The 23661-nt window shown below is 34.3% G+C and overlaps 1 pseudogene across 1 annotated transcript in view; it reads left to right on the top strand.

Moving 5' to 3' along the window:
• Window positions 1–4542: 4542 nt before the first annotated feature.
• Window positions 4543–23661, top strand: part of LOC143248716 (transitional endoplasmic reticulum ATPase-like) — a 42793-nt pseudogene continuing 23674 nt past the window's right edge. Inside the window, exons 1-8 of the transcript XR_013027157.1 lie at window positions 4543–4699; window positions 8263–8368; window positions 9542–9714; window positions 10476–10556; window positions 11768–11960; window positions 12327–12457; window positions 13282–13384; window positions 14983–15116. The product of XR_013027157.1 is annotated as a transitional endoplasmic reticulum ATPase-like (transcript). The remainder of the gene's footprint in view (window positions 4700–8262; window positions 8369–9541; window positions 9715–10475; window positions 10557–11767; window positions 11961–12326; window positions 12458–13281; window positions 13385–14982; window positions 15117–23661) is intronic.

Below are 23661 nucleotides of genomic sequence, written 5' to 3' on the forward strand. Positions count from 1 at the left end.
ATTCTGTTATTAGGGCGAAGAGAAGCAATTGTTTAGGCACCACTGATTATCCTTCAGGCTTCTTAGAGGCCTTAATGATTTAAAATCGAAAACTACTGAGGACTGAATTGAAATTCCAGCTCTCTTCTTCTTCATGCCGTCTCAGTACCACTTAAGTTTGATCAAAAACTTCTCAGGTAGGTTATTTTGCGCCTTTTCAGTGAAAGTGGATTTTTCAGGTAATCTCCCCCATACGCAGCTAAGTCTCCAAGCTTAGACCCTCACTTCACGAGCGGAACGAAGAAAGGAAATTACCAATGGTCACCCCTGGGAGAATTTAAATAGAAAGATTTGCCACAAAAAAACAACAAAACTTTAAAACATGGTACTTCAATCAAATTTTCGGAATGACGCTTAACCACAACTTCACTTGACATTCACACATGGCCAAGCGTGTTAAGGCGTGCGACTCGTAATCTGAGGGTCGCAGGTTCGCATCTCCGTCGCGCCAAACATGCTCGCCCTTTCAGCCGTGGGTGCGTTATAATGTTACGGTCAATCCCACTGTTCGTTGGTAAAAGAGTAGCCCAAGAGTTGGCGGTGGGTGGTGATGACTAGCTGCCTTCCCTCTGGTCTTACATTGCTATATTAAAAACGACTAGTGCAGATAGCCCTCGAGCTTTGTGTGAGATTCAAAATCAAACCAACAAGCATAAATACAAATGCCCACATCCGAGTGGCAAAGGCCCAGCGTGGCCATGTGGTTAAGGCACTCGACTCGTAATCCGAGGTTCACGGGTTCGAATACCTGTCACATCAAACATGCTCGCCACATCAGCTGTGAGAGCGTAATAATATGACGGTCATTCCTATTATTAGTAAAAGAGTAGCCCAAGAGGAGGCGGTGGGTGATGATGACTAGCTGCCTTCCCTCTGGTCTTACACTGCTAAATTAGGGACGGCTAGCACAGATAGCCCTCGAGTAGCTTTGTGCGAAATTCAAAACAAATAAACATTCACATATAAAAGAAATTTACAAAAACTGCAGTCACGAAAAGCATATCTCAAGTAAGCCACCTAATATGCAGTTGTGATTCACAAATTATACTGTATATTTACAAAACATTCATTAGACTCGTTAAGGAATACGAATCCATGATTATATACAACATGAAAGAACACTTTCGCTAAACTTCAAAACTGGACTTCACGACCAGCATAACACATCTGATACTACACATTATCGTACTATATAGAACACTACGCAGAATTACCTCCCATTAAGACAAGATTAATCAATCTTGCTAGTTAATACTATAAAATCGCAACTCACTCTTCCACTCTATAGCTGCTACCCGACAAGTCTGGAGAAAACACGCAATGATGAGAACATGCCACAACATTAAAGGGGAATACGTCTTAATATTTGTAGTTTTCAGGTCTGTCAGAGCCAACTTAACCCAAGACTGCTCTTTATCTGGTCGGGCTTTAATTTGATCAGTGAAAGTGAATTTTCTCCGGATACTTCACTGGTCTTGTAAATTCCAGTCAGGCCAATTTGTCTGACAATTTTATAGTATTTTGTAGACAACTTCTCCTTGGATCTTTTCACCACTAGACCTTCCTCACTTTTACTTTGCCAACTTCTCGTCCGTTTATTCTTCTACTCTAAAGCTCACACACGGGTTCCTTGTAGCTTTACAGTCCACGACATTATTCTCAAACGCCCCCAATATGTAAAGACCAACTCTCCCTGGTGTTGGTCAGAGAAGGATTTAATAATATTCAAAACCCGGATGTCAAGTGGTTTGAAATTTTAAACACTGTAATCCAAACTAGTTCCAATCTAATTAACTGCTTTTGTTTCTCGGGTGTCTTGAAGCCTCACATCAACGCTGCATTTGGCAGTCGTGATATATGATCACTCATCTTCACTTTAAGGACTTCTCTGTCACGAACTTTTTCAAGCGTACCAAAGTCCGATCAATTACCCCAAAAAATCGCCTAAATTTTACCAAACTCCGTTAGCGGCGTGAAGAGAAATAATTTCTCAGAGCCCTTGATGATCTCTCGGAGTCCTACGGGACTTGCAAGATTAAATTAGAACTGTTTGCTTCCTGTGTTGGTGTTGAATGCCACCGCAGTGTATAGAAAGTGTCCAACAGGGCTTGATGGTTTTGTTTTATTTTCAGTATTAAAGTTTTATTCTGCAATACATTTTGGCATTGTGCTATGTTTTAGTTTTATCAACTTTTGTACAAGTGCCAATTTAATTTATCATGGATAATGTAATTAATTAATTGAAAGTGATACTAAAGTGCAATAAAAGTTTTTAAAAAATAATTTATCAGGCACAGTTCATAATTAAGTCATTGAATTAAATGGCCATTGTTGTCATTTTGATGAAATAAAGATAATTTTCTGTAATTCAACTATTTAGCATCAGTGGGAGGTAAAAATGAGCAATTAAAAACATTTTTAAGTTGTTTATTTAAACTTGAATTTTTTATGTGTAAATACAAACACTTAAATTGTGAAATACACTACTTTGAAACTATTTATTGAAACGTACGATGAAATTGCAAAAAGCTGAAATTTTAAAATATTTTTAAACTAGTAAAAACTTTGGTAGCATCATGATGGTCTTTTAAGGCTTATTTTTTATTTTTACAACAAGAATAAAGAATTCTGCATAATACAGTAAACTGTGAGTATACATTGAACTACAATTGAACTTTTATTAATAAATTGATATATTTCAAAATATTTATTGGTTCATAAACCATTCATTAAGGCCAAACAAGTTTCATTGATATGATCCTATTATTAAAAGTATTAATTTTATTACCTGAACTTTTATAAATTGCTCTGAACACATTATGTGCATGCAATATGACTTCTATTTTATCGATGTAATAATAATTTTTATTTCTCAAATAATACCAAATTGAATTATTTGTTAGCTTTGCTGCTTTTTATTTGAGCAGTTCAATGTAAAATTATTGTCAAATGCTTGCATAGAACAAAAATTATAAGACAAACACACGTTGTACAGAAAATGTACCGAGTTCACCCCGTAGTAGAGTTTGAATTATCTGAACTTGATCGGTAATTAGAATTGTTATCTGTATAATAATAAAGTTAGTTTTCAGACTTCTAATCTTTTATGCATTAAATATAATCTGGTTCGTGCTAAAGTTGAAAACTACACTCTGCCACAACTCTTAATTTTGGAGCTGGCAAGTCTAGTTCGAATTTGTGTAAAAACGCAAAACATTCCTTGCGCTTTAAGCTGTGGGTTGTGTGATGCTGTTGATTGATTATTCTCCCTTTGTTCAGTATTGCGGCAGATAGCTTTAGTAGTTTTGATACAAATACAGAGCCAGGCATGGCTAAGTGGTTATGGTGTTCGACTCGCAATCTGAGGGTCGGAAGTTAAAATCCCCATCACATCAAACATGATCGTCCTTTCAGACGTGGGAAAGTTATAATGTAACAGTCAATCCTACTATTCGTTGGTGAAATAGTAACTCAAGAGTTGGTGATGAATGGTGCTGACTTGTGTCTTCCCTCTAGTCTTACATTGCTATATTAAAAACGACTAGTGCAGATAGCCCTCGAGCTTTGTGTGAGATTCAAAAACAAACCAACAAGCATAAATACAAATTCCCACATCCGAGTGGCAAAGGCCCAGCGTGGCCATGTGGTTAAGGCACTCGACTCGTAATCCGAGGTTCACGAGTTCGAATCCCTGTCACATCAAACATGCTCGCCACATCAGCTGTGAGAGCGTAATAATATTACGGTCAATCCTATTATTCGTTAGTAAAAGAGTAGCCCAAGAGGAGGCGGTGGGTGATGATGACTAACTGTCTTTCCTTTAGTCTTACATTGCTAAATTAGAGACGGCTAGTGCAGGTAGCCCTCGTGTAGCTTTGCGCGACATTCAAACCAAACCAAACCAAACCCAGTGAAAAAGCGTTATGTTTGTGAGCATATAATGCTAGAAACTGACAGAGCACAGATTGTGCAACTTTATGATTCAGTACGAACAAATCAACTCCCCAGTGGGTCAGCGGTATGTCTGTGGACTTACAACGCTAAAACCGGGTTTCAATACCCGTGGTGGGCAGAGCACAGATATCCCATTGTGTAGCTTTGTGTTTAATTCAGAACAAAAACACACACAAACAAATCAAGTTATGCATTAAAAAATTGAAATGAATTAGTTTTTTTCTAATTGTTGATTGATACTGATGTATTCTCAAGACGGCTGGTACGGTACTGAATTCATTAGTTTGTTCGTAAAATGTTTTGCATCAATTTTTGTCCCCCGCTACTTCAACGGTAGGTCTACAGATTTACAACGCTAAAATCAGGGGTTCGATTCCCCTCAGTGGGCTCTGAGATAGTTCTTTGTAGCTTTGTTACAAGAAAATACACACACACGCCTCTCAATATTTTACCTTTTGCGAAAATGGTTTATTGAGTATGTCGCCATGTGGCATAAAAATGTATTTATTTTTATTTGTATAATTACATCATTATAATATGTGATGTAATATATACAGAGGGCGACAAATTCATATGTTTCTATTTGCAATCGTCACTGTGCAAGTCGGGCCTAGTGAGAGACATACAAGATACAGTTTAGTACTTAGAACGCTTTTATTAGTTATAACGGAAAGGAAGGTTTTATTATGGCTGAAAACAAAACGAAGTAGGTTTGGTTTCATTTTAATGGAAGTTATACGTGTAATATAATTTTAAAATTTGGAAGTGGTTTGAATGAGTAATGGAAAGAACCTTTAGTACTAATACTAGTAACAGTAGAAACTATCGTGTCGTAAGCTTGTCGAAACTGTAATTTTACAATAAAATTTCTTTCGCTACCCATTTAATTTGCGAACCGTTTCTAAACTTTATTTGTTAAAAGTGAATTTCTTGTAATTAAATTTTGATTCGTCACATAATTCATAATTTTTTGTAAGCTGTCGTATCTCCACCTGAGTGGAAATTTGTAATTTTGCACTTTATAAATTATAACTAATAATACCAATTTAACAAGTTCATGCTGTAGCTTTTATTATAAACGGTTTCATTAGTTATAAATTATAACTAATAATACCAATTTAACAAGTTCATGCAGTAGCTTATATTATAAACGGTTTCATCCTTAGGGACTTTTGAAATAAGAATGCAGAATATACTTTATACAGTATATTGGAGTAAGCACAGCTTAACTGTAATGATACTTTAAGATTGAAATAGTGATAGCGTTAAATTAGTTACTTGTTAGTGTTATATTTTGTCATGGTTTTCTTACCTTAAATAGTTGAAAGTACATTTAGTATAAATATGAAAATACCTCCTAATGTTGCAATGCTGTCAACAGTTAAACTGAAATTTGGCTTCAGAGCTAATTCTCTAAGCATATCTCAAAATTTAAGGTCTACTTTGATAAGTTTGAAGTTGTATATATATATATTTTGCAAGTGAGGGGCAGGGGAGAAAACCAGATGAAATGTAGACTCTGAATTTTGGGTTTCCTCTAAACCATCCTCTAGTATAAGTCTTGTAGCAAATACCATTCCATGTTTTAGTAATTAGCAATCTAATTAGCTATCTGTTTAACAAAAATTAAAGAAAACAAAACAAAGATGTTAAATATGTAAATATTTTATTCAATGTAGTAAACAAGCATTAAGAACCCAACTTGTACATTAAACTATTTCCTAGCCTTAATAACATTGGTTACAAATAAAAAGCAGTTTTGTCATTGTGATCATCTTCACTGAATGTAAATATTGTAAATTGACATTTATTTTGAACATAATTAACTTTTTTTTATAATGCAAGATTATTTGAATGCATTTTCACATTTTTTAAAATGACAAATACTCTATAAATTATCAGTCAAAGAATACATCATTTGAAAGTTAGATTGGACCATGATAAGGGAATTTGGAACCTATAATAATCATCTGATGGTTAAAGTTAACCATATGGCCTTGGTAAACCGTTAAGCTTGAATCTGCTAAAATTTCCCTTTATGACCCAGTTTTGTTGTATACAAGTACAAAACTTGTTTAAAGTATTTTCCATATTTATCTAAAGTTCTGTGATATTAATTTTTTGAATATTTTAAAAGATGATTTTTGTAGTTTTTGTTTTAATATCTGCTTGCTTATACATAGCATTTTGCCAGTTGCATAGCCCAGATGATATAATGTTCTAATATATGGTTTTAGAACTTGAAATTCAGTTACTGCTGTTATTTTCTTACAACTTAAATTTAAATTTCAAACTTTGGCACAGTAGAACTTTTTTTCTTTAAACTTGGGTCAATAATGAATAAACAATGTTCAGTTTCAATGCATCTGAAATAAAAAAAAAATATCACAGCATTACGTTGTTAGTAGATGTATTGTTAGAATAATTATAATGAATTTAGATGATTTGAAAATATGTCTGCATTACTGGCTTAAATATCACTTTCAAAAGTAGCATTTTATTACCTTTCATTTGAATTCTTTGCTTTTGAAGTCATTAAAGAAAATGGTTTAATTTCTAAAATGTGGATTCCTAGAATATAAACGTTTCATTCCGAACTTTAATGAAATTGTAACTTTTATCTTAAAGTATAGAAGGAATTAGTCTGAAAAATTGCAACATAAAAATGTGAGCTATCCTGCTTGCTATTTAAATTTGGATTTTGGTATGTCTTGAAACAATAGTTTGGAAAATACATCTAATTACAGATAATTTTGTTAGATTTATCTAAATTATATCAAGGTATTTGTGACTGAAATAACAGTTATGGTGTAGAACAAACTAGGAGTGATAAGTAAAAGTGAAAAACAAAATTTTATTAAATAGGTAATATTTTTCAAACTTTTCCTTTGCATTGATTAGTGTAAAATTAATATCCAAGTATCATTTATAAATACTTTTTCAGGTGATAAGGAGAAGACATTTGTCTTATCTATATTATTTAATTTTCTACCATCAATTCCAAGCTACATAAATAACTTCCTTTTCTCTTATCCAATCATAATTTCCAAAACTCAATCTGATTTTGAACCCCTTTAATGTTTAAGCTTTTACGATATCTGAAGATAAACTGTTTCATAGGCCAGTTACTATATCAGAAAAGTAACACTGCTTTAACTTGTCATGTTTGTTTTTTATATCTTATACTTGTGTCCTCTAGTTTTACTGATAATAAATAAAATGTCCCCTGGATTTATTTGTTCCTTACCTCCCATAGTCTTAAACACTTCAATAATGTCCTTCTGATCTTTTCTTCTCTTCTTTGAACTTGTATCAAGATTTCAACTGGTCTTCCTACAGCAACTTCTCCAATTCTGGAATTATTCTATTAGCTTTTCTCTGGATGTTATTTAACAATGTTATGTTTTCATTTCAAGTAAGGTGGCTTAAACTGAATCAAGTATTTCAAATGAGGTATAACCAGTGCCAAAGAGTGAAATTATGACTGACAATACTTGCACTAAATATTTCTATGCGTAAATGCATACACAAATTACATTGTCCAAAAGTTTATGGATAATTTGTAGTAGTTATGGTGAGGCTTTTTCTATTTCACGTTTAGCTTTTTCTGCAAAACATAAGAATAATTAATATAACTTATGATATCCAACAAATGTTAACACTGATTAAATTCAGGTTTAAGTTAATCATACTATTAATAACCAAATGATGTTAGGAAACTCAAAGGTATCATAATCTGATGGCATAACTGTTGTGTGTGCCACAAAAATACTATTTTGTGAAACAGATTTGGTGTTCTGTTTTGGTGAAGTAGTACATATTTTATAGCATTTTTTTGTTGTTGAATTACACGTGTGATTGCTAGGGTTTTTGTTGAGTAAGTTTCTGAGAAAGAAAAATAAATATAACTTTTTTAAAATTTATTTATTGTACTTATGAGTTATAACAGCTCTATTTTATGATGCAAACTTACGTCTAGTTTCTAAGGTGCTATAACTAGTGTGATTTTATTATATGTACAATTAACGTACATTGATATATAGATCAATCATTTTAAAGATGCATTGCAGTTATAGATCAATCATTTTAAAGATGCATTGCAGTTAAAGTTTACACTTTTTAAACTTATTTAAGTTTAAGCTGTTTCATAGAAATCCAATACTTCCAGTAAACCCTCCCCCACTATTAAGAAAAAAGAAATGTGAATGTTATTTTACCATCTAATGTGTGATAACATTGTCTGTTTATTTTTATTTTACTTTGTTGTAGCCCCGATGACCTTTCAACAGCCATTTTGAAAACTAAACAAAAGCCAAATCGGTTGTTAGTAGAAGAAGCAGTTAATGATGATAACTCTGTTGTGGCCTTATCTCAGGTATTGTATGCTCGTGATAATGTTTTTAGTAAAACAATTTTCAAACTCTGCTCTCCTCTAAAATGTTGGAATTATTTATGCTTATGAATGTTAGCTAGATCATTAATTATTTTATTATTCTACTCATTTAATTAATTTATTTTTTTATCTGGAACAACAACTCTGATTCCCACATGCATGCTCAGTCCACAAACTTGTCTTTTGCAGACATGAACAAATGTTTTCTAGTTTTTTCCTTATGTTTATTAAAGACTGCTGTTAGCAACCACAACATTCTTCTTTGAGATTAACTGTAACTGTGTCGTTATTAATTAGTTCTTGTATTAAATGCTAATAATGTTATACAAGAAACTGTTTGTAGTACCCCACAAAAAAAAAAATTAAAGTTCCAACTTGCATGATTCTAATGCATCATCATTTTAAAGATTTGGGTAAATTCTACAAGGTTATGTCTATCTTTTCATTGTGATTAAACAACTTTGATATGGTAATCTATTATATTTGTGATTTGAAAGGTTCAGATTTTTTAGCTTATATATTAATTGTAAATTACTACTGATTTGTATGGCATAGTATTATTGTTCATATATCCTATGGTTATATATAGTAATCACAATATTAACTGTTCAGTATATGAAATTGGTTTGTGAATGTTCAGTCTCCACTCTGTTCATCACTATTTGTAGTTTTTCCAGTACCTACACTATCAAATGGAAAGTATTTTGCTTTCACTAGAATGAACACCAAAGAAGAAAAGCAAATGTTTAATCTGAACCATTAGCCTTACTAAGAAGACAATTCGTTTCTTACTTTTGGTGATAATACTCAAGTGACTAAGCTATGGCTTCAGTAGCTTGAAATGTATTATCACAATCAATGCCAATATTTCTTGTATCATCCAAGCCTAAATGAAGATAAATCTTATTACACGTCACTCAAACTTAGTTGTATAAAAGTTTTTTTAAGCTTTGTACATACCTGTTATGATAATAAACTGTAGTCTAGTTGTACTAATGACCAGTCAGATATTTTATATCACAAACAAGTTTTTTAGCATCTCTTGTTTTCCTTTTAAATCTTCTGTCATTACTTAATTCTAGCCCAACAACATTGGTGAATGTTGTATCTATTTTAAACCTTTTTACTAATTTTCGAGTATTTTCTTAATTTTAGGCTAAAATGGATGAACTTCAACTCTTTCGAGGAGATACCGTACTTTTGAAAGGGAAAAAGAGGAGAGAGACAGTTTGTATCGTCTTATCAGATGATACTTGTTCAAATGAAAAAATTCGAATGAACCGTTGCATTAGAAATAATCTAAGAGTGAGATTAGGGGATATAGTAAGGTAAGTAGAATTCTACTCATGGTGAATCATTGCTTTTACCTTATGAAATAAAAGAAACGAATAATGGTTTTCGTTAACACTGGAAAGGCATCTGAAAAAAACATTGCACAAAAAATTATAAGCATTACAAGCTATTCTATTAAGTCTGACATTTTTTTATGTAATGCTGTCTTTGTGCTTCACATTTGTAAAAGGGCTTATTTTTTTAGGTTGCATATTAGAAACAATTTAAAAATGTGGTATAACATCATTGTATTTTTCTATTTTCAGAGTGGTACTAGTTGTCTTCTAACCTTACAAAAGGATATCTACTTAAAATTTTAAATGTACATATAAAAAAATTGAAAATAATAAAATATTTACATTTCATTTCAGGACAATTCTCTTGACTACTGTATTGTTCCGATAAAAGGTTTTTAGTGTTAAACTTGCTAAATACTAAATTGGTGCTAGTTTCTCTTGTGTAATGATTACAGAAACAACTATTTTCTAAAGTTAGATACAGCATGAAGTAAAATAATGTGAATTTAAACAAGTTTTCTCTTTCAGAGTACATTTATGTGCTAACTTGTTCTGTTGAAAATTAATCAGTCGAAACATTGCCAACTGTGTCTTTTAAAGATGTATATATTTCACTGTCATTGAGATATTTGGTTGAAGTTGTTGTTGGCAGTGGAAGTTTATGTAATGGAGTTGTTTCATTATGGTTTATGATGTGTGTTGACTTAAGACGTCATTGTTGTACTTCTCGGTTTATGTAGTGTTCAAGCTTGTCCGGACGTAAAGTATGGGAAACGAATACATGTTCTTCCTATTGATGACACTGTAGAAGGTTTGACGGGGTAAGTTAAGTGAGGTGACTCTGGATTGTTCTCAGCATCTTTTGATACAAACTATTTTCTCTTCTTTTAAATTACTCGTGTTGGATCTCATTTTGCTAATAAAATTTAATTAAGAATAAGAAACCTATTAACAAGTTTACAATAAATTTGTTAAATGTATATACCCTTTTTGTTTTATTGTTTGCATTGAAAATTTATTTTCAATTATTATATTGTGTGACATCATACAAACATTGTTAATTGCATGTTTTATATTATTAGAAATGTGGCATAATAAAGTTCAAGGAATTCATTTTTATCAATAAATAAATAAATGAAAAAACAATTTAATTCAACAACCAGAACAAAAACGGAACTTTTAAAACCTTTAAACAATTTTTGCTTAGCTGTATGCCTTGTACCAGTATAGTTTTTCATTAAGAATTAATTTTAGTAGCTTGTTAATTATAACTATTATATGAAAGCCATTTTTAAAATTTGTTAATAAAATTAACCACATATTAAGTAATTGGTTTTGAAAGCATAAATCTTCAAAAATGTTTTTTTAAATATATCTTCCAATCATGTACTTGTTCTGTGTTATCAAAACTCAGTGAATGGTGCAGTTTTGAAATTAACTAAAATGTAATGTGAGTAATATTTTTTGTGATTTCAGTGCTAGAGGTTGTATATATAACTTCATTACTGTTTGTTTATCTATTTTCATAATATAAGTGACTTGTATACCATGCATTAAATTTTGTTTTGGAAGGTTTTGGAATCAAAATATAATTTATACCATTAAGTATATGTTTAGGGTCAAAAGTTTATAGTATACCACTAAGTTATGATTTTTAGTGCATTTTCACGGGTAGTATTTAACTATACTGTCAGCTTAGTACTGGGTTTTTGGCAAAACAATTATGTACCCTTAATTAAACTGTGTATTGAAAAACTGGTTTTTGTCAAGAACTCCTAATATTTTGTGATATATTAAAACTTCAGTTTCATTTCCTGTTTTTTATCTGTCAATTAAAAAAAATTTTAATAGTGTTGTCACTTAGTAACCAACTTCTAAATTTATCATAAATTCCTATAAATATATTAATTTTAAACAAGTTGCCCACTCTTTGAATTTACGAAGTTTAGTAGTTGTGTACTTTTGTATCAGCTTATAAATGCTTGTCAGTAGTATTACAAAAATCAGTGACATAAAATTTACATTTTTGCAGGAGTCTTTTTGATGTATATTTGAAGCCCTACTTCCTGGAGGCTTACCGGCCAGTTCACAAAGGAGACATGTTTGGTGTCAGGGGTGGAATGCGTGCTGTAGAGTTTAAGGTGGTTGAAACTGACCCCAGTCCATACTGCATTGTTGCTCCTGACACAGTTATTCACTGTGAAGGGGAACCTATAAAAAGAGAGGTAAAAACTTCTCTTTGAGAACATTAGTAAATTGTAGAATGGATTATAAAAATATATCTTCGTTTCATAGTAGGTGGTTGAAATTTACATGATTTGTGAATGAATTATTGATAAGCATATATGTGGTACCAAGAACACCCACACACAGTTTTTGTTTGTTTTCATTTACATCAGAAGCTTAGGCATTTTTGTAAATGAATTTGAAATTGTCTTTCATAGTTTGTTTCATAAAAAGTGGTATTAAAGTAATCGAATCATTAACAGTGAGATAACCTAAAAGTAAGCCTAATGGTTGTAACAGAATATGTAGTTAATCACAAATATGACAACTATGTGTAAACACTTCCTGTACTTACCAACATACAGGAAGAAGAAGAGACGCTAAATAGTGTTGGTTATGATGATATTGGAGGATGTCGGAAGCAGTTAGCACAGATAAAAGAGATGGTGGAACTTCCCTTCGTCATCCAAGCTTATTTAGAGCCATTGGAGTGAAGGTATGTTTATTGTCTGTGATACTCAGGCACAGATGGAATTCTACTTTACTGTTTCTGTTTTAGCTAAATTAATTTCAGAAACAATGTTGTGCAAAGGCTGTAAGTGGTACTGTGATTAAAGTGTTCAGATTTTAAATCCAAAGATTTATGGTTTGCTGTCTGTTGCAGAGAAAACTTGCCCTACACTGTGGGGCTCTACAGACACACTATAACAGTGGTAGTCAAATTCCACTATTCAGTTGGGTAAGAGTAGCCATGAGTTGGTGGTGGGTGTTTATAGTTTTCATATTTTGTTTCATATCCTGGGAGTAATGTTGGTAACTAACATTTTATGAAAGAATAAAGATCAACACATTGTTAGCTTGCCCATTATTCTGTTTTGTTCTTGTCTAGATAAATATTAAAGATTTCATGAAAATTTGACAAATATACATGAAATCTTTTACCCTAATAGATATCATTTCAAGTCATCAGTTTATGAACATCAGAAAGAACATGAAAAATATGAGATTATGTTGTGAAATATTTTTAGCTTTGTCTGTAACATATCAAGTAACCAGTGAGTTGTAAACTTTAAACCATTCAAAAAATATTTTATTTCATTACCGTGTTAAATTGTTTTTAGGTGAAGTATTTGGTCAGTTCTTATTGGTGATATAAAATTCATTTACATTTTTTTTACTATTGTTTTAAATGCCTTTGATAAAAAAAAAACTCATAAAAGGTTTTTCTCTTAAGTTAACAGTTTATCTTTGCCTTGAAATTTGAATATATTAAAACTGCTGTTTAGTCATTTTCTTATGAAAGAACATTGTGTTTTCAAGCCTCCGAGGGGTATATTGCTTTACGGACCACCTGGAACAGGCAAGACACTGATTGCTCGGGCTGTTGCAAATGAAACAGGGGCTTTTTTCTTCCTTATAAATGGTGAGTTTTTGTATTTTGATTTTAGCTGGATTACAGTGATTGTTGTGCTAGAGATGTTGACTCTGTCTGGGATAACTGTATTATTATTTATAATTTTAAGTAATACTTAAACACAGGCTACTACTACTTTGTGTTGGTATTCTCAATTTTGTATGTATAAGTTTTTTCATGGCATATTTACATTTTGAGAAAATGAACACATTTTGTATTATAACAGTTACTCATGGTCTTTATGGATATTTTTGGGAGGGCTTTTTATGTAAATATTTTTATGATAAATCTACTTCACTTTGTGTTTTTAGATAATCCATGCTTAAAAAAAGAATTGAATGAAGATGTACTCACTCAGGAAAGAAAAAAATTTTATATCATGATTAGGAACTGGTAATGTAGTTTATTTGATAAGAGTAAACTGTATCCTGTTGTTCTAACACCTTTTAATTATTTGTGGTAAGTTTTGTAGAGTATTTCCTGTTGTATACATGCAAACAGCATATATGTAATTTTCAGTTTTGTTGTTCTTTTTATCTGTTATTAATAAATTCTGATCACATACATCAAATAACAAAACTGAAAACTAGTTTATTAAGCAATGTAATTCATTTAGTATATTGGTCTAACCTGCAGTATCATAAAAACCATACCTGGTGGTAAATTAGCTTGACTCACAATCTGCAGATTGTGTGTTTGAATCCCTGTCACATAAATACACTTGCATTTTCAGCCTCAGTTGTATTATAATGTGACAGATAATCCCATTGTTTATTAGTAAAGGAGTGCCCCAATAGTTGGTGGTGGATAATGTTGACTAGCAGCTTTTCTTCTTGTCCATCATTGTTAAATTGGGGAAGGCTAGCATAGGTAATTCTTATGTAGCTTTGTGTGAAATTTAAAAACAAGTCATAAAACTATATAGAGATTATAATTTATTGTAATGTCAGTGGGGTGACTTCATCTCTTTGTACATGCTATTCAAATCTGTGATGTTTTTATTTATGAAATGTAGAAGCACTCATTTGAGATTGTTGATCACTGATGTTCTTAACTTTACTGCAGTGGCTTCATTTTTAAGTGTTGTTGATGGGCAGTCAGTATGTGATGTTCATAAATTGTCTACTAGTCTCCTGTGTAGTTTGTTTGAATCTAAGACTCATTAAATTGTGGAAACTTGGCCCTAGTGTTCTGGGTTTAGTATCTCATTGATGTTAAAAATTTACAAAAAAAAATGAATAAAGCCTATTCACAAATTAGGCTTAACTGTGTTTTTTTTATCCCAGTGTAGACTAAAGTTTTTGTATCTAAAGACCAAATCAGTTCGTTTTTTGACTCCATCTTTATGACTGTTCGAAGTTCAAAACATTAAATGAGATCCTAAAAGAATTAACTAACTTAAGTTTCAGACATGTAAACCACACAAGCAACAAAACAAATGATAAACCACCAACCAAAACTTTGAGATATTTCTTAGAGCACAAGGTGAGATGAATTTATGTATTCTTAAAACCATCAAGAAAATCAGAAATCAATAATTTGGAACAAGGGCTTCCTTTTGTTTGTTAGAACTATAAATGAACCATAATGTGATAACATTTCTTCAGGCCCGGAAATCATGAGCAAACTTGCAGGAGAATCGGAAAGTAATCTTAGGAAAGCATTTGAAGAGGCTGAGAAAAATTCTCCTTCCATCATCTTTATCGATGAACTTGATGCAATAGCACCAAAAAGAGAAAAGGTAAGGACACAGTCTGAGAAGTGATTCTCTAAATTTGTATGAGTTTAAAACACTGTTCCAGTGTCAACATCACTAATGCATTTTATTAAATTTGCTGTAAAGTATGAAAAATTGTTTGTAAATCTCAAATGAATACAGTTTTTCTTAACACCTCTGTATACATGCATATTTTTACTCATCACATGTAAATATAAGGTTAAACAACTTTAGAATATTACCAAGCCCGTGTTTTGAGATACCAGTTTTTCCCTATGTGTGTCTGTCCATGTAATGGAGTTATATTTAATTAATGGCACAGATATCTGACTGATGAAAAAATGCATTATTGTTTTGTAAGCACGAATTTAATAAAGGCATATTTAAATAACTGTACTCTTTTTGTGAAGTTGCTATCTAGTTTTCGTACAAGAAAGTATCTTGCTCCTCAAAAGCCCTAAATTAAAAAAAATGCAAGAAGCTGTTTGGATGCATAGGACCAAGGTATAATCCAACCAAGTTTGACAATCTGCTGAGAAATGAATGAATGACAGTTGGTTGAAAAGTGTTTAGAAGAAGAGTGAAAAAAAGGAAGAAACAGTGGAAAGCTAGTGTTTTAGCAGAGACATAATTAAACTGCTTTGAAATATTACCATACAACCTGAAATACCAATCCTTTATCCAGGTTATGAACTTAAAACTATGGTAAATAACACTATGTAACAAACTTTTACTTATTCCTGGGCAGAAAGTGTTATTTCCCACTTGCTTATGCCTAAAGTAAATGGAAAAGACCTATTTTTCTCTTCAAACTTTGCTTTTGTGATCTGGGAGCATATAAGAAAAACATGATGGGAGACAATATTTGGGGGCTGATACATGAAAGTGATTTACATTACAATCTCAAATCTCGAAAAACTACTCACTTCTAAACATTTTTGTATAACTAGTATAAATACGTATAAATTTTGATTCATATGTTGTTTTATTCAGACCTCATGTAAATGAAAATATGCAAATTTGCCTGTTTTTACATAGAAAATAGGTTAATTTCTAAATTTTATTATCCAGGTTACAAAAGCAAAGTTTGAAGGGAATAATGGTCATTTTCTGTACTTTTACAACATAAGCAATTAAGAAATAACACATACTATCCAGGAAAAATATTTGTTACATAGTGTAATACAAAAATCCAATTTGTTTGTAATGCAACTTGTTATTGCATCATTTATTATTACCTCACCAAAAGTTTTTGTATAAGCTTTAAGAACCCATTATGTATGTATATGCTGTGATGATCAGAGTGACTTTGGACAAAGAGGAAGTATTACTCGCTTTCAACATCCACATCATTATTTAATTGATGGTCATTGGTTGTAGAAGTGTTTTGTATGAAGAGGGTAGGACTTGAGAAATGGTTCTTCATATCAGCCTTATGGTGGTTGTGGGTGTAGAAACTTCTTCATGTTAGTGTATATATTATTGCATTAATGGCAGCCATTTTTTCTTTGCTTTCTTTCATGGAGAGTGCTAACACACACTTGAGGTATGTAAGATGTTTGTGTTTTCCACCACACTGTGCATGTTGTGTTATAAAAAATTTAATACTATGTTTTGTGTAATGATGTTGTGCCATTTGCGAGTGTATTTAACATTTACTTATGTCAAAGATAAGAAATGCTCAAAAACCTCAATAATGGGGAGTGGATGGGTTGTGAACTCTCCATTAATATGCCCATGTTTCAAACTATCATCCCACAAAGTTTGGTTCAGATTGACCCAGCGACTTAGGAGTAGTTAGGTAAGGGACAAACAGATAGACACACAGTTTTGTGTTCCTTCTGTGATACAGAGTAAATAGGTTTTTGGTGTAACAGCGTGATGCCATTTATGAATATAGTTAATGTTAACTTTCCTCAAAGATAATTGCTCATTCCAATATGCTACTTACCTCCTCTCACAAATTAGCTATTCTCATTCAGTGCTGCTTTCTACATGAGAACTTTTTTTTATGCATGCCACATGTCTTTTGTTCCCCTCTGTTGGAATAAAATGATTCCAACATGTCTCTCAGGCAAATCATCATTATATATTTCTTAGTTTTACATTCCTAGTATTTTTGTTATCAGGACATTAGAAATCATTGTTATATTGGTTTGGGTCCATTTACTCTTGAATTATCCTCAGGTTTTAAGTAGTGCCTCCCTTTTCTGTGACTTATCTTTGATAGAGTTCCTGAAATTACTGAGTCTTTGGTGCTGTTGGCCCTCCTACATTCCACTCTTACTGATACTGTAGCTGTTTGTTTCAGTTTCCTCCCCCTCCCCAAATAATTTCTGGTTTTTTCTTTTCCTCGTCCACGAGCTTCTGGGACCAACCAACACTTGTTAGGAGTGGTTCAGTAATTGAACCTGGCATTGGGCATTCAAACTTGTTCCCATCATTCCTAGAATTTAATAACCTATGATCAGTTGTTCTTACTTCAACCTTTTCATGTCAATATCTACGCTCATCTTGAAGTACTTTCCCTGAGATATGTGTTTTCTCTGGGTTGTGGATATTGTCCATGGATGTCTCCTAAACTTCTGTTATATGATGATATTACCTCTTTCTTGTCCTTCTCTTTAGTTTTTTCTCTCTTGGGTTGGTTATTTAATCTCAGTTCTTCTCTTTGCTCTGTGGACTTGTTTCAATGCCTTACATGTTTGGTTGAATTGTACGGGCTTTAGCACATCATCTCTGTAATCTCCTTCCAAACTGGAACTGACCACTTTTACTTGACAGCTACTTTCTTTGGTGACTTGGATGGGCTGGCTGATTAGTATGCAAATGTCCTTCTCCTGACACACTCACTATCTTGTCCAATTAGGGGTCTTTTTTGACTCAAGTATCTTTCAGTCTCTGCCTTCTCCCTCACAACTTAGTTTAATGGAATTTACATCACCATGCTTTTTTGGCTTAGTGACTTACTGCTTTCATAGTTTTATTGCTTTTGTGGATTTGGACATCATTGCCCCTGCAATGTTGCACAGATAGGTCTGTGTTACCAAGTTAACATCAACTACTCCCCCCTCCAGGCATTCATCTGCTTTTCCATTCCTTCTTTACCTCCATTTGTATCACTTACTAATATTTTTAATGATATATCTTTCTTGAACTACAGTTCCTTCATGTAATTTGTGGATGTTGATGATTGGATTTGTTTACCATTGTCATTTCATTTACCCTTTTCCCACTACTTGTCTTTTCTCTATTTAGTTCATTCCTCCTCCTGCAGACCTCTGCAGTTCAGGAGGATTGTTCCTCGTATTCTTCTCTTTCCCATCTTTACTTTTCACTAAATCTGGATAGACTTGTGTGTCTGGTCAGGGTTCTTTGTTCTTCTAGAGCCTGTTTTGGAACCTTCCAGGGTATATGATTCTGGCTCTCTCTCTATCCCCTGGCTATCATCATCCCAGTTTGATTATCATCTTCTCCATCTACAAATTGGGTCCACCTTTTGGTTCAAGTTTTACATGAGTTAAATAGAATGGGATTGCTGTCCGACCCTGCCATGCCTAGGGTGAATAACTCAGTTATGGTACACTTTTTAAAATAAGGTCTCATGGTCACCTGTTGCACAGATTCCAGTGATAATGTTCCTCCAGACTCTCCAATGCATTTGCACCTCTTCTTCAAGTGGAGCATGGGAGTCCTTGTCACTTTCCATTTCTAAGTTGCTGTGGTGGTTAACCATGGAGGCACACTCCTGAAGGAGTTCCACAAGAAACAGATTAGATCCATTCAGTTGTGAGTAGCATGGTGGTGTTCCACTGATGTAGAAATACCATGAATACCACAGGAATTGAGTCATTACCTTGTTAGTTCGCATAGCTTTCTGATAACATTTACACAGCAACTAGAATTGAGAGATCTCCTTCCTGGATGGCACGGCTTTCTGATTCCTTTTACATAAACAATGGAGTTGAGCTATTGCAATTGCAGTTCACCCCTTTGATTGGAAGTCCTCATCCTACGTTTGCATGGAAGTCAGTTCCCAGCATTAAAGTTTTTGATTTGATGAACCAATTAGCTTGATCCTCACACAAGTTGATTCCATGTAATAGACACTCTTGATACCAGATGAGAACACTCTGATCAATCGATTGGTGACAATTTTTGTGATGTACTCAAAAATCAGTGTAGGTTTTAATCCCTGATTCTTAGGCTTGTGATGAAGACTGTATAATCCTCAACCTACCCTTGCATGAATGTTGATATCCTGTAAGGAGGTTCTGAATGTAATTGACAGATTGAGTATGCTCCACTGCACCCTACCCATTCTACACTTCAAATTTCTGCCCTTATGTATTACACACACTAAACAGGGGTGAAGAATATATATCTGGCTCAGAAGTGGTGCAGTTCTCTTCTGATCTTCAGATCTCTTTCTTTCATTGTCAGTGGTTTCCTTCAGGTGTTTTTGGGTTACTTCTGTTGTTCCCTCATACTTGTCCTCCCTCCTCAATGTGGGATTCTACTTAATCTTGTCAGAGGAGGTAGGTATCAAAATTTATAGTTTTCCTATACTGAAAATGTATTTCTTATAGGTACTTACCTCATTCAGTGCTACTCTTTATATGCAAACGTTTTTCTTTATTAATGTCTTGTTGGAATTGGGTGATTCCAAAATGTCTCTCATGCAAACCATCATTTCTGATAGGTACTTACCTTCTTTCACTCTTCTAACTTTTCTCCCTACATTTCTTTAGTGCTGACATTTTGTGCCAAACTTCAACCCTTCGGTGTGGATTCCTGTACGTGGTGAGGGGACCTCCCAGCGAAGGTTCTTTTCTTTCAATTTACCTCCTCTGGGACCTAAACATCCACCTATGTGTTGGCTGTGCCTTATGACCTATGAAGGGGAGGTGAGGATCCTGTGTTGTGGATGTATGCACAACCACTTTGGCCTTGAATTCCTGTAGATGGGCAGCCTTGGGGTGGCCCCCTTAGGGTCAATTGGCTGATCCACTTGAGCTAGAGTTAACCAAGTACCAGTGTTCTCAAGAGGTATTGTAGGCATTGTATCTGATGCTGATGTTTGGATATAGTGCTCAGAAAAACCTTGACGTTACTGCAATGTTCTTGTTTGGCAGAGCTCCATGCTGGGTGGGGTCAGGGGGTACCGAAATGTAGCTTCTTTGTTATGGATACCACTCTTTCTAACAAAATAAATAAAAACGAAATTGAAAAAAAAAACAGATAATTGGAAAACGACTATGCATGGATGATTCTGTTGTACAGTCACCATTACAGCCAGATTCTACATCTCAATTTCTGATTTTCCATTTCTTATCTGAGAAATCCTTGGGGCAGGTGTCTCCATTTTTCATTCAGAAGGGATTAGAAGGACTTGCTGGGTCCCCAAAATCAATGAAGAAGTTGCATTCTAGAAATGTTTTGGTGGAAATATCTTTACCAGAGCATACCAAACTCTTCTTGAAATCAAAAGCCATTGGAGATATACCCATTGTGGTTACTCCCCATGCAACTTTGAATTCTTCCATAGGAGTTATAGTTGAGAGGGATTTAAAGAACATTCATAAGTCAGAAATCCTCACTGGTTTCTCCAGCCAAGCCATTACTACTGTATGCTTGAATCTTCACCCATGAAGACAGAATTATGGACCCTACTAATGTTTACACAACCATGTCCTCCTGCTATAGTCAAAGCAGGTTATCTGAACTGCAAGGTATGGCCTTACATTCCTAACCCTCTCGGACATTTCTAGTATTAACGGTTTGGTCACTAAGAAACATCATATCGTGGTTCTTTGGTGTGTGCTCATTGTGGTGGTAAAGGCCAAGGTGCTTACGAGTGCAACCTGGAACCACCCTTTGTTAACTGTAGTGGCCCACACCCCTCTTACTCTATTTCTTGCCCTAAAGGGGTACAAGAGAAAGAGGTGCAATGCTTAAAAACTGTTAATAATATCACCTACTCAGAGGCTGGGAAATTATTGTCCCCAACTGTCTGTTGGACATGTGCTGCTGCATTCCATTCCACTGCTACAGTGGGAATGCAGCCAAATCTTTCTGTGTCTCCAACAGAGTCGTTTGCAAAACATCTTAAGAATCTTTTACCCTCCATAATTAAAGTTGATGCATCTATGTCTACTTTAATTTCTGTCCTTACAGCTCCTTCTAGTAACTGCCCAGTTTCACTTCCTTCAGGTTCAAATGTTTCCTTGGGTCCATCCTTTTCTGCAGCCCCAGAAAGTAAATTAACCATTCGTTCACACTCTCAGTTATTGGAATCTTTATCCACAGGCTGAGACCTGCCTATCTGACCCAGAGCAGGATCCATGGAGGTTGATAGATTTTTGTGCAGTAAAGAAAAAAAATGTGGTCGCAAACAGAAGATCTCCCTGTCACATTCTACTCTACATAAATTACAATGGCCACTCTGATCCAGTGGAAGTGTTGAGGTTTTGATCAAATTTAGATGACATTAAGGAATTCATCAATTCTTCCCATCCTGTGTGCCTCTCTTTACAGAAAACATTTCTGAAACCTGCTGATATGGTCACCCTTTGGCAATTTTCCTTGTATAGAAACAACAGGTCATGTGATGGATGAGTGCATGGTGAGGTAGCATTGCTGGTTGATCAGTGTGTGCCCACCCTATACTTGTCACTTGATACACCCTTGGAAGCTGTAGCCATCCGTGTTTCCTTGGGTGGTACCATCACTCTTTGTTCTCTCTACCTGCCTCCTGAAGAGATCTGTAATCAGTCAGACCTAGATATCCTCATTGAGTAGTTACCATCCCACTTGTTACGAATGGGGATTTTAATGGATATAATAGTCTTTGAGGTGGTGCTAGTATTGATAGGAGGAGGGGTCATGCTATAGAGCATATGCTTTTGGACCACACCCTGTCTCACTTCAATACTGGTTCTTATACTTATTTTCATGCACCTTGTCAGTATTTTAATGCTATAGATCTTTCTATCTGCTTCCCTTCACTTTTCTTGGAGGGTCGACAGCAATCCATGAGGTAGTGATTTTTTTTATTGTGAGAGAGACTGGCCATGGTCAATGACATCCGACCCGCATGCCTCAGTGGGAGTTGGACCAAGCTAACTAGCCTTCTTTCACTACTCTCTCAGAACTTGATCCTGACATTGAGTGTAAACCATCGATAGATGACTGTGTGACAGCAGTGACTGACTGTATTGTCCAGACAGCTACTCAATGTATTCCTAAAACCTCATCACGTTTCCCACAGTATCCTTGTCCTTGGTGGGAAATCTGCCTGCCACATGACAAGAAAAGCTCAAAAATGGGCTTGGGATACCTTCGTAGGTATTCCACACTCTTGCACCTCATTCCTATCCAGCAGGCCCGTGCACATGCTTGGCAGGTAAAACGTCAAAGCCAGAAGGAATCTTGGATTAAATACACCTCTAGCATATCTTCTACCACCAGTTTCAAAGTCATGTTGGACAAAATTTGAAAGGTTAGTGTCAAGTATCCTTCTGTCCCCCTTTCAATCTTGTTCTTCGATGGTCAGGAAGTTGCTGATACCCAGAACATTGCCAGTACTCCATATGAAAGCTTTTCTCATGCATCTAGTACTTCTGATTTATTTCCCATCTTGTTAGCCATCAAAACTTGGGTTGATTGTCTCTGTGACTATAATCACCTGCTTAAACTGGTGGAATTTAAACTTGCTCCTCATCAGTTGTACTTGATGATATTCATTATGAGATGGTGCGTCATCTCTCTCCTGCCTCTCTTGCTATTCTTCTAATTATTTTTAACCAGATCTGGCAGGAGAATGTTCTTCCCAATGCTTGGTGCCATGCTGTTGTATTTCCTTTTCCTAAACCTAGGAAGGATCTCAAGGTCCCTTTGAACTACAATTCAATTGCTTTGACGAGCTGTGTCTTAGAGAGGGTGCTCATCTTGTTTGATTCCTCGAATCAAACAACCTACTCTCACCCACTCAGTGTTGGTTCCAAAGACAGCCCTCCACCATGGACCACCTGATTTGACTTAAAATATCAATCAGGAAAACCCTTCTCAAATGACAACATTTTGTTTCTGTATTTTTTGATCTTGAGAAAGCTTATGATACAACGTGGAGGAATATGTTGCAAGAACTCAACTTGTATGAGTTGCATGGCAATTTACCAGTTTTTATTAAATTTTTAATGAATCAACTATTCCAGGTCCATGTGGGTTTGACACTTTCCCATTCTTTCCCACAGGAACTTAGTCCTTTAGGGCTGTGTCTTGAGTATCACACTTTTCATTATTATAAAGATTAATGGCGTCTGTGGATAATTACCCCAATACAGTTGCAAACGGTCTCTTTGTTGTCAACTTCCACGTCTCATATCAGTCGTCAAATATGAGGTATGCTGAGCAGCAGCTATAGACTGCCCCTCAATCATTTACTTATGGATTGCATCAAATGGTTTCAACCTTTTTCTCTCCAAAATTGTCTGCATGCACTTTTTCTGTCAACTGGGTATTCACTCTGATCCTGAACTCTATATTAGTGAAGCTGTGCTTCCTGTTG

Source organism: Tachypleus tridentatus, chromosome 4, assembly GCF_004210375.1.
Source record: "Tachypleus tridentatus isolate NWPU-2018 chromosome 4, ASM421037v1, whole genome shotgun sequence".
NCBI lineage: Eukaryota > Metazoa > Arthropoda > Merostomata > Xiphosura > Limulidae > Tachypleus > Tachypleus tridentatus.